This window comes from Meriones unguiculatus, chromosome 10, assembly GCF_030254825.1.
Source record: "Meriones unguiculatus strain TT.TT164.6M chromosome 10, Bangor_MerUng_6.1, whole genome shotgun sequence".
NCBI lineage: Eukaryota > Metazoa > Chordata > Mammalia > Rodentia > Muridae > Meriones > Meriones unguiculatus.
This window is the reverse complement of record NC_083358.1, coordinates 41,839,345-41,853,815: the sequence shown is the minus strand read 5'-3', so window position 1 is coordinate 41,853,815 and position 14,471 is coordinate 41,839,345. Positions and strand designations below refer to the sequence as shown.

Below are 14,471 nucleotides of genomic sequence, written 5' to 3'. Positions count from 1 at the left end.
GCAGACCTGTAGCTAGTTCTCACCCAGTGCAGAAACTTATTTGATCTATTTATCTGCTCACAGTTCCCTGTCTACGTACCAGCAAGGAGCTTTTTACTGGGCACAATACAGTGGCCTTAAGGAAACACTGTGTTTTCAGACACTATCACATTTATGCTGAACTTAAAGTATTATGATAAAATGTTTGCAAGGTGATACATCCTGATGACTTGGAGAAGGTAAGGCAAGGTATGATCCATCCTGTGCTTCCTCGATGGCTGTGAAATGACGTGCTTGCAGTAAATGATCTTCATATTTTCTTTTTTTGCATGCCATATTGACCTACCCATCCAACATCTTTAAGTAGCTCCCAAATGTTTGGCGCTCAAAGAGGTTATCAGAGAGGTAAACACAGATGAAGAATGTCCCTTGTGTTTGAGGAGATCTTCTTAGAGGAGTCAGATGTACAAACTGGCAAATATTATGTAGTAATGGCTCTGCCAGAATTATGAACAGGCTCTATTCAATAGTGCACTCTCTGCTTGGATGAATTTGGGAATGGCATCAAGGTGATGCTTACATTGGTCAGAAATGTGTCGGTACACAGTGTCACATTCAGTTTTTATTAGGATCCTGGAATGTGAACTTAAGTTCTCATGCTTACACAGAAAGCATTTTACCCACTGAGCTTTCCCCTAGTCTCAGAAATTTTTGTCAGAAATTATTGTCAATGAAATGCCTAAATATTCAATGTATGAACTCTTACAGTTTTAAAGTTTTAATTTTAACATACAGAAGTTAAAAACAAATAATCAAATCAAGAAACTGTAGATCAAAACACTTCTAAAAACATGAGATATATTATCTACCAAGGCCCCAAACCAAACCATAGAACTGAGCTTATTTTATTAATATGGTAGGCATTCTACATACACTTGACATTTATAAAAACTGTACATTTCAAAGCTTTGAAATCTAACGTTTACTAAAATTTGGTATTTTATTTAGCATGATGGCTTTTGACTTACGTAGTTCTAAATTTCTCATTTGAAAATATAGCTATTTATCTTTAAATATAAACAAGGATAACATTGATAAAAAATGAGATGGCAGGGGTGGCAAGATGGTTCAGAAAGTGAAACTGCTTGTTGCTTAGGTATGAGTTCCACCCCTGAAACCCAAGTTAAAAAACAAAAACAAACAAACAAACCAACAAACAAACGAACGACTGGATACAGTAGTGTACAACTTAATCCCAGTACTTCTACAGTAAAATGGGTAATCCCAACACTCTATGGGAGATGAAGACAAGAAAATACCTTAGGCTGACCAGGCAGCTAGCCTAGAATATGTATCATGGTCGAAACAACAATAGAGACCCTACACCCGTAAGGTGGAAGTCAAGAACCGACTCCTGAAGGTTTCTTCTGAGTTCCACACACACACCTGCCACCCCAGCCACACATGCAAACACATGTGTACTTATACACAAACATGCACTAATGTGCTCACATGCACCCTGTGTACAATACAACCCCCACATATACATGCACACATCCAACCACCCCACATGTACACACAGAAGCACATCATTAACAAAGAAGTATCTTTTTAAAATACAATTTAATTAGGTATATTAAACAATTTAAATAACAATCCTAATTTAAAGATAAATTTACAACTTGTAAACCTTATAGTTACTTACCATTTTTATTAACTCTTTTCCTGCCTACTTAATAGCAAAATGATACTTTTAAATTAGGATAAGAGTATTCACTTCAGTACAAGATTTTTCTTTTAAGTGATAAAGGATCTAAAATGAGAAATAGAATTTTTAGCTATAAAACTTGAAACCTTAATTAAAACACTGTACCAAAAAATAAGAAATATTGTATCAAGCTAGAGAAGGAAGTCATAATGCTTTTTAAATTTCTCATTTTAAATTTATAGAATGGATAACATAACAGAATAACTCAACTTAGCATCCATCATAAAATCTTTATTCTCAAAACAAAGCAACCAAAACTACTTGCTATGTAACATTAGGATTGATGACTTTTAGTTAGGCAAATGCTTATTAGATGCAAAAGATCCCTTCTCTAATGAGAGGCAATGTCAGAAGTACCACTACCATCTTGCACTGTCCTTGTTGTAGAAAACTGTCTTCTGGATGACAAGGCCATCTTCAAACCTGAGCAGCGGTGGTTACCAACAACAAGACTAAGACAAAGCTGGGTGACCTCACCTGAGATTTCAGCCCCCCACTCCATCCTGTACTCCTCCCCCTAGCTATATGTAGTCCTGCATGAGACCTCTGGTGGTGCTATAGCATACAAAACATGTGGAAGTCTAAAAAGGGGATTCCTTTTGGGAGGTTGTTACCTCTGCTGTGGTGCAACTTGTCAGTGACATAGCTGTTTGGGAGTTAACACTGCTCCTGTAAGTAATTCCTCCCCCATGCTCTTGTAAGCCCAATAAACTCATTGTTCCCTAGGCTGGATTTGGATAGAATCAGATTCTTGTTCGTTAGTGCCCGATCTGAGATGAATAGATGTTTATTCATTTCTCTTCAGAATAAGGAACATGACCACTTATTTGTAAAACAGTGGTGTCATTCAGAAGGGCATCTTCATGACTCAATATTATGCCATGAAGGAAAGGCAGGCTGCAACACAGACAACTACAAAGCTGTGCTTTAAGAAAAGCTCACATGATCCAAAAGAACATGTGGAGAGATTCAAGCTTAAGTGTGTGCTCACAGCAAAAAGAAATTTGGTGGGAACAAAGCAGAGTATCAGTATACCCAGACCACAGACCAGCTAGTTTACCAAGAAAGAAACATTCAAATAACAACGACAAAGGAATCCACACACAATCATTAAACTATGGAGCAATGTACATACACACCTAATGCATTGCCAGAAACAACAGAATAGGCATCCCAGAATACTGAATAGATATCCCGAGACAGCCTCTGAGGAACGGCATCACAAGTTTTACATTATAAGGAAAACATTTTATGCCAAAGGTAGCCCAATGTGTGGCACAAGCAAACAACAGTAACAAGCTTATGGGTGGGGTAGATTCAGAGATTTGTTTTACTGCAAAAAGGAGCTGATACCATTCTTTGATGTTCAATTGCTGACAGCATTTAAACTTCATCCCTCTTCCACTAGTGCATCGTATGTGTGCAGGTCTAGGTGACACTGGTTGAGGGTCAGCAGGAAGCTCACAAAATGCGACCTAGGCTCTACCTCCAATGCACATACAACCCCTCCATGACAGCCTCATCTCCCTGCCCTTTCAAACTTTCTAGACCAGATAGGAAGACCCATCCTGCTAACCAAAGAGTTTTACTGCCTGACTAATACACAGTTCCAGGCCCTTAGGATCTGTGTGGCATTACTTTTAACTTCTGGACCAAAGTTCAAGGGATATACGTCAATAGTTCTTTTGTAGGATGGTCACAATGATAAAAACATCAAATTTCCGAAAAAAGTTGTGAGACATAGAAAAAATGGGATACAGAATTAACAAAATGTAACTAATGAGAAAAATAAAATTATGGAAAAAAAAAAGAAAAATGTAATCTAGACACAAAAACAAAAACAAAAACAAACAAACAAACAAACAAACAAAAACACCTGTGCTACAAAAGTGGATAATCAAAGGTAGCATGTAGAAACTTCAAAGGAGCCATAATAAATGCACTCAAAGTCAAAGCAAAGCATAGCTGTTAACTATGGTGCAAAGCTACATCAGGAGCCAATTGAACTGACAGAAATACCAGCAACTGTCATGACAGGCTGACAGAATTCATGAAGTTTGAAAAACAGAGGAAGAAGAAGAATGAATAAAATCAATAGGGCCTCAGAGTAAAGTGACGGTGGCACGAAGTACAGAAATAAATGTGTAAATTCCTATAGGTATGACGAAAGAAGAAAAATGAAAACATATAATTCAAGAAATAATGGCTGAGAACTTCCTAAATATGAGGAAAATCAGCACACCTCAGAAGCTCAGTAAATTCTACATAGAACAGACACAAATATGTCCATATCAAGATAGATCACAGTAAAAACACCAAAAAGTAAAGAAAGTAAGAAAGTTTTAAAAAGATCAGAAGAAAACTATTAGAACTTACAAATGAGGGTAGGCATGAGGACAGAGCACACAAAGGCACTTGCTGCCAAGCCTGATGGATGACCTGAATTTGACACCTGGGACCACGTGGTAAAAGAAAGAACAGATTCATGAAAATTTTCCTCTGACCTCCATACATGAGCCATTGCTGTGTCCCCTCTTCCCAATACATAAATAAACACAATGAAATAAAATTATAAAGGAATTAAAAAATGTAATATTAATTTCCCATTAGAAAAGCAAGAGACCAGAAGACAGTGCTGTCCAAGACCCTGTGTCTTCATTACCAACCAAAGGTCCTGTGTCAGAATGGCCACTTTCAAAAATTATGGCAAAGAAGACATCCATTTCTAGGTAATAAAAAACTAAGAGAATTCATAGAAAACTGACTTACTTTATATGAAATACCAATGAATTCTGGTGTGCTAACTTATATCTCAAATCCAAAAACGTAAGAGGCTGAGTTGGAAGGTTTCTTACAAGTTAGAAGCCAGCCTGCACTACATTGTGAGACTCAGTCTCAAAACAACAACAAAAACAACAAAACTAATGAAAATTTGTTCAGAACAAAATTGAATAATTTTGGATTCAAATCCACTTGAAAACACAGTAAGGCAGCTTTATAATTAGAAAAGATAGCAAGAGAAGAAGAAGATAGTTCATGGATAGTGTTTGAGTTCAAATCTTCAGATCTCATGTTAAAAAGCCAGTTACAGTGTTTCTAAAGTAAGATGGGAGGCATGGATGGGAGAATCCTTGAAGCTCATGGTTTGAATAAGGTGAAAAAGAGGATGGGTACCTGAAACTGTTGTCCAATCTCCACAAATACACTATCACATGTGTGATCTACACTCACACACACATATACACTAAAACAAAACAGCAAAGGAAGACTTTTTCATTCCCTTTTTGGTTGTTTTGGGATCAAATCCAATATAAACTAGGCATATGTCCTACCACTACAACCCAAGCTCCAAATGCCTTTTTCAGAAGATATAATTGTGTAAAACAATATGTTTATAATTGCATCAGTTACTTTTCTAGTCGCTGTGACCTAAAACCTAACACCAGCAGTTTAAGAATGGAAAGAGTTTTTTCGGCTTACAGCTGAGAAAATATGGCACTATGGTGTGGAAAGCCTGGTGGTGAGGCAGATCTGGACCTAATGGCGGAAGCCTGAGGTGAGTGCTTGTTATGTGGTAATACCCAGGAGGGAGGGAGGGAGAGGAAGAGGGAGAAGAAGAAGGAGAGCAAGCGACGAGCGAGATAGAGAGATAGAAAAAGCAATAGAAGGAACTGTGGCCATGCTGCAGTCCTCAGAGCCCTTTCCTCAGACCTCACACTCTCTAGCTAAGCACTACTTAAATGTTAAAATCTCCTGGAAGCTGGGAACCAAATGTTCAAAGGTTTATGGAGATAATTTTACATTCAACTGAGCCTATAGTATACACTAATATACTATTTTGGCACAATACAACACTAAGAAGAGTAGGACAAGATGTATTAGATTAAGGAAATCACAGAAGACAGTAAATTGAATTCACAGAAAAAAAAAAGAGAAACAAAAATTAAGGTTAATATGTTGTTAGTGTATATACAAACTTACATTTCTTTATGAGTAATAAACACATAAATATATAAATTAATAATTATACAATTATAGATGAGTATGTAATGGAAGTACTCTATATAATAAAGGAGTAAAGCAGCTATGTAGGAGTAAGATTTCTAGGTCTCAGTGGAATTATGTTAAAGCATATCTGAAGTAGATACTGGTAAGGGCCAATGTGGAAAAGTCTTATTTGGTAAAAGCAACAAGCTGTTACTTTCCTTCAGGTAAGTAGTTCTCAGGTGTGCACACTGCAATGGAGACAAGAAGAGAATGAAATTTCTACGGAGAAGCACATTTCCAGCCCATCTATTCAACTTACTAAATAGATGGTTTGCAAGTGAAATCAATGAAAAAAGAAAAACAGATGAATGCTACAATAGAGTAAATCACCTGAAGTAATTTCAGAATAAAACCAGGTATCAAAGACAGAAGGGCTGAGAAAGAAATTAGGGAAACAACACCCTTCACATAGCCACAAAGGACATAGAGTACATTGGTGTGACCCTAACCAAAAATTCAATGACCTGTATGAAAAAATTTCCAGTCTCTGAAGAAAGAATTAGAAGAAAATATGAGAAGATGGAAAGATCTCCCTTACTCATGGACTGGCAGGATTAATATAGTAAAAATGGCCATCTTACCAAAAGCAATCTACAGATTCAATGCAATTCCCATCAAATTACCAACACAACTCTTTACAGACCTTGAAAGAAAAATTCTCAACTTCATATGGAATAACAAAAAACCCAGAATTGCTAAAACAATCCTCTACAATAAAAGATCTTCAGGAGGTATCTCCATCCCTGATCTTAAGCTGTACTATAGAGCAACAGTACTAAAAACTGCATGGTACTGGCATAGAAACAGACTGGTAGATCAACGCAATTGAAGACCCTGAAATAAATCCCACACACTTATGGACACCTGATTTTTGACAAAGATGCCAAAACGATTTAATGGAAAAAAGGCAGCATCTTCAACAAATGGTGCTGGTCTAACTGGGTGTCTACATGTAGAAAAATGCAAATAGATCCATACTTATCACCCTGCACAAAACTAAAGTCCAAGTGGATCAAAGATCTCAATATAAAACTAGACACACTAAACCTGTTAGAAGAAAAAGTGGGGAAGAGCCTTGAACTCACTGGCACAGGAAACAACTTCCTGAACAGAACACCAATAGCACAGGCTCTAAGAGCAACAATTAATAAATGGGACCTCATGAAATTGAAAAGCTTCTATAAAACAAAGGACACTGTTGTCAGAACAAAAAGACTGCCTACAGATCAGGAAAGGATCTTTACCAACCCTATATCTGACAGAGGGCTAATGTCCAGTATATATAAAGAACTCAAGAAGTTGAACAGCAACATATCAAATAATCCAATTAAAAATGGAGTTCAGAGCTAAACAGAAGATTCTCAACAGAGGAATATCAAATGACTGAAAAACACTTAAAGAAATGCTCAACATCCTTAGTCATCAGGGGAATGCAAATCAAAACAACCCTGAGATTTCACCTTACACCCATCAGAATGGCCAAGATCAAAAACTCAAGTGACAACACATGCTGGAGAGGTTGTGGAGAAAGGGGAACCCTCCTCCACTGCTGGTGGGAATGTAAACTTGTACAACCACTCTGGAAATCAATCTGGCGCTTTCTCAGACAACTAGGAATAGCACTTCCTCAAGATCCAGCCATACCACTCCTAGGCATATATCCAAAAGAAGCTCAAGTACACAATAAGGACATTTGCTCAACCATGTTCGTAGCAGCTTTATTTGTAATAGCCAGAACCTGGAAACAACCCAGATGCCCCTCAAGTGAGGAATGGATATAGAAATTGTGGTACATCTACACAATGGATTATTTCTCAGCAATAAAAACAAAGAAATCATAAATTTTCAGGTAAATGGTAGGAACTGGAAAAGATCATCCTGAGTAAGGTATCCCAGAAGCAAAAAGACACACAGGCTATATACTCACTCATAAGAGGGATATTAGACATAAAATATAGGATACACCTACTAAAATCTGTACACCTACGGAAACTAATCAAGAACGAGGACTCTGGCTAAATGCTCAAACCCCATACAGCAAGGCAAAAAGGATGAATATCAGAAGGAGAAAGCAGGGAACAGTACAGGAGCCTGCCACAGAGGGCCTCTGAAATGCTCTACCCTGCAGGGTATCAAAGCAGATGCTGAGTCTTATGGCTAACCTTTGGGCAGAGTGCAGGGAATTTCATGAAAGAAGTAGGAAATAGTAAGCCTTGGAGAGGACAGGAGATCCACAAGGAGAGCAACAGAACCAAAAAAATCTGGGCACAGAGGTCTTTTCTGAGACTGATACTCCAACCAAAAACCATTGATGGAGATAAACTAGATGCACAGATGTAGCCCATGGCAGCTCAGTGTCCAAGTGGGTTCCAAAGTAATGGGAACTGGGACTGTCTCTGACTAAGGATTAAAGATGTTTTCCTAAAATTAGAACATGAGTCGTGCCATATTTTATTTGAACAGTAAGAAGGGATGCTTCCTTAACTATGTAGAAAACACTGTAGAAAGCAGTAAGAGCGTAGTTGAGAATGTTGGTTGTTGATCTGCATGTGAGAGGACAGAAGTATAGAGGATAGCACAAAGATCTAAAGGGCAAGATGGAGTTTTACAGAGCTCAAGTGCATTGATCCTCTCATCAGGAACTAGAAACAACTCAGGAGACAAGGAAGCAGAGAGAAAACAGCAACATATTGGACACACACAGCATCTTGAGAGTTTTCCTGGTACAGCACCAGTTTTCAGCAGTCCTACTTTGCCTTTTATAGGATACTGAGAAAAATCTAAAGACTTTTTTTGGTTACTACTGGTATTTAAAAAGGAGAAATCAGGGTTGACACTTGCTGCCAAACCCAACAACCTGAGTTCAATGCTTGGGATCCACATGGTAGAACAAAAGAGCCAACCCCTGCAAGTCGTCCTCTGACTTCTATATCTACCCCCAAACAAAATACATGCATCAAAAATTTTGAAAAAGACAAGTTAAGGATGACACCAAATATTTTACAATCTGCAGACAGCAACATACATTAAAGATCCAACTCAAACTGTCAATAGTGCTACACCAGAGAGATTTTAAGGCAGAGAGGAAGCATCAGAGTCAGAATGAGGAAAACTAGAGGGTATTCAAGAAAAGGTAGAGTCTGGTTCAGTGGAAGTATATGATACTAGTAGAGATCAAGAGGCAAAACTTGAAAGATGGCCAGAGAACTACAGAAAATGCTGGTGGAGGAACTTGGCATCTTTTAGGAAATTAAAAGGAGTTATAAATCTTTGAGCAAATGAATATTATAAAACGACTGAGTGGAAAGGCTTTTCAGGTGACTGGAGAGTTGTTAGTCTATTTATAAGTACTTTCAAACATAACTTTAATCGCTATTTAATGCTCAATTGAAGTCTCATTTCCTTAACTAATTATAAGGCTCGCTGTGGTAGAGGGTGGGCCAGGTATACACAGTAGTCAGGCCCAAAATTCAGATTTCAAGATAGATCACTTTAAATATAATTATTGTGTACATTTAAGAATACAATATACTATGAGATTCATGATCACAAATAATAAAATGGTTTGATGTTTTCCATTGCTTTGTGGTAAAACCATGTATGATGGACTCATTTCTAGCTGTGGCTCATATATGTATTAATCACTCAACTTCTACAAAAGTGCTATTCTGTACCCTTTCACTTGTGCCTCCATATTTCCCTCCTACCTTGCTTATGGTAAACGTTATTTTTGTTTGTTTTTGTTTTTGTATTTTTAGAGACAGGGTTTCTCTGTGTAGCCTGGGCTGTTCTAGACAGCCTGTCCTGTTGCTTTATAGACCAGACTGGCCTTGAACTCTGAACGATCTGCCTGCCTTGCCAATCTGAGTGCTGGGATTAAAGGTGTGGGCCACCTGCCAGTTGCTTATGGTAAACATTTTAATCTTTTAAGTCAGATTAAAAACTATTTTCTGATATGGTTTACTTAATTTAGTATGTTGTGTTTGGGCTCATCTCTGTAATGCCAAATGACTAGATCTCCTCTTTTTAAAGTCTGAAAAATATTCTACTATCTGTGTGCATACCCCCTCTACACACACAGCCCCTTCTCCCAATTTACAGTATAATTTTCTATGCATTTGTTGAGGACACCTCTTATCAGTTCTATATCCTGCCTGTTGTAACTGATGCTCCAATAAAGTAGTACAGACACTGTGTTGATTTGAAGATAATGGCGTTTATAGATGCACAGGGAGCGGCACTAGGAGGAGGTGTGACCTTGTTGGAGCAGTGCCTCACTAGGCGGTGGGCTCTGAGGTCTCAGATGTTCTAGCCAGGCCTACAATGGCAGTCTTCCTGGGCCTGTGGATTAAGATGTAGAAGTCTCAGTTCCTTCTCTAGCACCATGTCTGCCTTACACATTGCCATGCTTCACGCCATGATGATAATGGATGAAACCTCAGAAACTGTAAGGCAGCCCCAATTCAATGTTTCCTTTACTGTGGGCATGGTATCTCTTTACCATGTCATAAAGATATCTATCTAAACTCTAAGACAGATATCTTTATGACATGGAGATTTCATCCCAGAGAAGACATGACTGGGTTATGTAGCAATTTTAGCATTACTTTTTTGTGATTATTTTTTTTATTGAGATATTCTCAGAGTAAACAAAGAATTTATTTTTTAATTTTTTTATATTAATCACAGTTTATTTACTTTGGATCCCAGCTGTAGCCCCCTCCCACATTCCCTCCCAATCCTATTCTCCCTCCCTTATCTCCTTCCTGCCCCTTTGCAAGTCCACTGATAGGGAGGACCTCTTCCCCTTTCATCTGATCCTGTTTTATCAGGTCTCTTCAGGATTGGCTGCAATGTTCTCTTCTGTAGCAAGGCTGCTCCTCCCTCCGGGGTGGTGGTGGTGTCTAAGAGCTCACCATTGAGTTCATGTCAGAAATAGTCCCTGTTCCTCTTACTAGGAAACACACTTGGATACTGAGTTACAATGGGCTACATCTGAGCAGAGGTTCTAGGTTATATCCGTACATGGTCCTTGGTTGGAGAAACAGTCTCAGGAAAGACCCCTGTGCCCTGATATATTTGGTCTTTGTGGAGCTCCTGTTCTCTCCAGGTCTTACTAACTCCCCCTTCTCTCATATGATTCCCTGCACTCTGCTGAAGGTTTGGTTATGAGTCTTAATATCTGCTTTTATATACTGCTAGGTAGTCTTTCAGAGGCCCTCTGTGGTAGGCTCCTGCCCTGATACTTGTTTTCTCCTACATCCAATGCCCATCTTATTTGTCTTTCTAAATGAGGATTGATCATTTACCCCAAGTCCTCTTTCTTGTTTATCTTCTTTAGGTGCATAGCTTTCAGTATGTTTATAATATCTCATAGGTCTAAATAAGTGAGTATATATATCATGTGTGTTTTTTTCCTTCTGGGATACCTCACTCAGAATGACTTTTTCTAGATTGCACCATTTGCCTGCAAATGTTATGATTTCCTCGTTTTTAATTGCTGAGTAGTATTCCATTGTGTAAAAATATCACAATTTTTGTATCCATTCCTCACCTGAGGGACATCTGGGTTGTTTCCAGGTTCTGGCTATTACAAATAAAGCTGCTACAAACATGGTTGAGCAAATGTCCTTATTGTGTACTTGAGCAAATTTTGGATATATGCCTAGGAGTGGTATAGCTGGATCTTGAGGAAGCGCTATTCCTAATTGTCTGAGAAAGCGCCAGATTGATTTCCAGAGTGGTTGTACAAGTTTACATTCCCACCACCATTGGAGGGTTCCCCTTTCTCCATAACCTCTCCACATATGTGATGTCACTTGAGTTTTTGATCTTAGCCATTCTGATGAGTATAAGGTGAAATCTCAGGGTTGTTTTGATTTGCATTCCCCTGATGGCTAAGGACGTTGAACATTTCTTTAAGTGTTTTTCTGCCATTCTACAATCCTCTACAGAGAGTTTAATTCCGTGCCCCATTTTTTAATTGGATTACTTGATTTGTTGCTTTTTAAATTTTTGAATTCTTTATATATACTGGATATTAGCCCTCTGCCAGATGTAGGGTTGGTGAAGATCCTTTCCCAGTCTGTAGGCTGTTGTTATGTTTTGATGACAGTGTCTTTTGCTTTACAGAAGCTTTTCCGTTTCATGAAGTCCCATTTATTTATTGTTGATCTTAAGAGCCTGTGATGTTGGTGTTCTGTTCAGGCAATAGTTTCCTGTGTCAATGAGTTCTAGGCTCTTCCCCAATTTTTCTTCTAACCAATTTAGTGTGTCTGGTTTTATATTGAGGTCTTTGATCCACTTGGACTTTAGTTTTGGGCAGGGTGATAAATATTGATCTATTTTAATTTTTATGCATGTAGACATCCAGTTGGACCAGCACCATTTGTTGAAGATGCTGTCTTTATTCCACTGAATAGTTTTGGCTTCTTTGTCAAAAATCAAATATTCATTGATATATGGGTTTATTTTTGTGTCTTCCATTCAGTTCCTCCTTTCTGTTTCTATGCCAATACCATGTAGTTTTTATTACTATTGCTCTGTAGTACAGCTTGAGACCAGGGATGGAGATACCTCCAGATGATCTGTTGTTGTACAGGATTGTTTTGGAAATTCTGGGGTTTTTGTTTCTCAATTTGAAGTTGAGAATTTTTCTTTTAAGGTCTGTAAAGAATTGTTTTGGTATTTTGATGGGAATTGCATTGAATCTGTTGATTGATTTTGGCAGGATGGCCATTTTCACTATGTTAATCCTACCGATCCATGAGCACAGGAGATCTTTCCATCTTATGGTATCTTTTTCAATTTCTTTCTTCAGAGACTTGAAGTTTTTCTCAAACAGGTCTTTTACATGCTCAGTTAGAGTCACCCCATGTACTTGATGTTATTAGTGGCTATTGTGAAGGGTCTTGTTTCGCTAATTTCTTTTTGGTCCTTTTGTCTTTGGTATACTGGAGGGCTTGCAATTTTTTTTTTTTTTGAGTTGATTTTGTATCCAGCTACTTTGCTAAAGGTGTTTATCAGGGGTCGCTCATGTATACTATCATATCATCTGTAAATAGTGATACTTTGACTTCTTCCTTTCTGATTTGTATCCCCTTGACCTCCTTTAGTTGTCTTATTGCTTTAGCTAGGACTTCAAGTACTATGCTGAAGAGATATGGAGAGAATGGGCTGTCTTGCTTTGTCCCTGATTTCAGTGGGAAATTGGTTTAAGTCTCTCTCCATTTAGTTTGATGTTGGCTACAGGCTTTGCTGTATATTGTCTTTACTATGTTTAGGTATGCCTTGTATCCCTGAGCTCTTCAAGACATTAAACATGAATGGGTGTTGGATTTTGTCAAATGCTTTTTCCGCATCTAAGGAGATGATCATGTGGTTTTTCTCCTTCAGTTTGTTTATATAGTGGATGACATTGATGGATTTCCATATATTGAACCATCCTTGCATGCCTGGGATGAAGCCTACTTAGTCATGGTGGATGATATCTTTTATGTGTTCTTGGATTTGGTTTGCAAGTATTTTATTGAGTATTTTTGCATCAACGTTCATAAGAGAGATAGGTCTGAAGGTCTCTTTTTTGTTGAGTCTTTGTGTGGTTTAGGTATCAAGGTGACTGTGGCTTCATTGAATGAGTTTGGTAATGTTCCTTCTGTTTCTATTTTGTGGAATAGTTTGAAGAGAATTGGAATTCGCTCTTCTCTGAAGGTCTGCTATAATTCTGCACTGAAACCATCTGGCCCTGAGCTTTTTTTGGAAGGGAGATTTTGATGACTGCTTCTATTTCCTTGGGGGATATGGGACTATTCAATCTTTCTACCTGATTTTGACTTAATTTTGGTAGATGGAATCTATCATGAAAATTGTCCATTTCGATTTTCAAATTTTGTGGCATATAGGCTTTTGCAGTAAGATCTAATGATTGTTTGGATTTCCTCAGTGTTTGTAGTTATGTCCCCCTTTTTATTCCTGATTTTGCTGATTTGGATAGTTTCTCTCTGCCTTTTTGTTAGTTTGACTAAGGGCTTGTCTATCTTGTTGATTTTTCTCAAAGAACCAGCTCTTGGTTTCATTTATTATTTGAATAGTTTTATTTGTTTCTAATTGACTGATTTCAGCCCTGAGTTTGATTATTTCCAGCCATCTGCTCCTCTCCAGCCTCTGTTCCTTTTGGGTGTATCTGCTTCTTTTTTTTTTCTAGGGGTTTCAGTTGGGCCATTAAGTTGCTTGCATGAGATGTTTCAAATTTCTTCTTGAAGGCACTTAGTGCTATGAGCTTTCCTGTTAGCACTGCCTTCACTGTGTCCCGTAAGTTTGGGTATGCTGTGCTTTCATTTTCATTGAATTCTAGGAAGTCTTGAATTTCTTTCTTTATTTCTTCCCTAACCAACCTGTCATTGAGTAGCGAGTCGTTCAGTTTCCATGTGTGTGTAGGCTTTTTGCTGTTTCTGTTGTTTTTGAGGTCCAGTTTTAGATGGTGATCAGATAGGATACAAGGGATTATTTTAATCTTTTTGTATCTGCTGAAGCTTGCTTTGTGACCAACTATATGGTCTATTTTGAAGAAGGTTCCATGAGGTGCTGAAAAGAAGGTATACTCCTGTCTCCCCAAGCATGGTTGGCTACCATAAAAAGCTAAAATGTTACGCTCAGGATGCGAGGCTAAGCAATGCAC

At 38.0% G+C, this 14,471-nt stretch overlaps 1 protein-coding gene across 2 annotated transcripts in view; it reads right to left on the bottom strand.

Annotated features, from left to right (window-relative positions):
- Itfg1 (integrin alpha FG-GAP repeat containing 1) overlaps positions 1-14,471 on the bottom strand; it is a 148,614-nt gene that overhangs the window by 81,302 nt on the left and 52,841 nt on the right. The gene's annotated exons all lie outside the window — the stretch shown is intronic.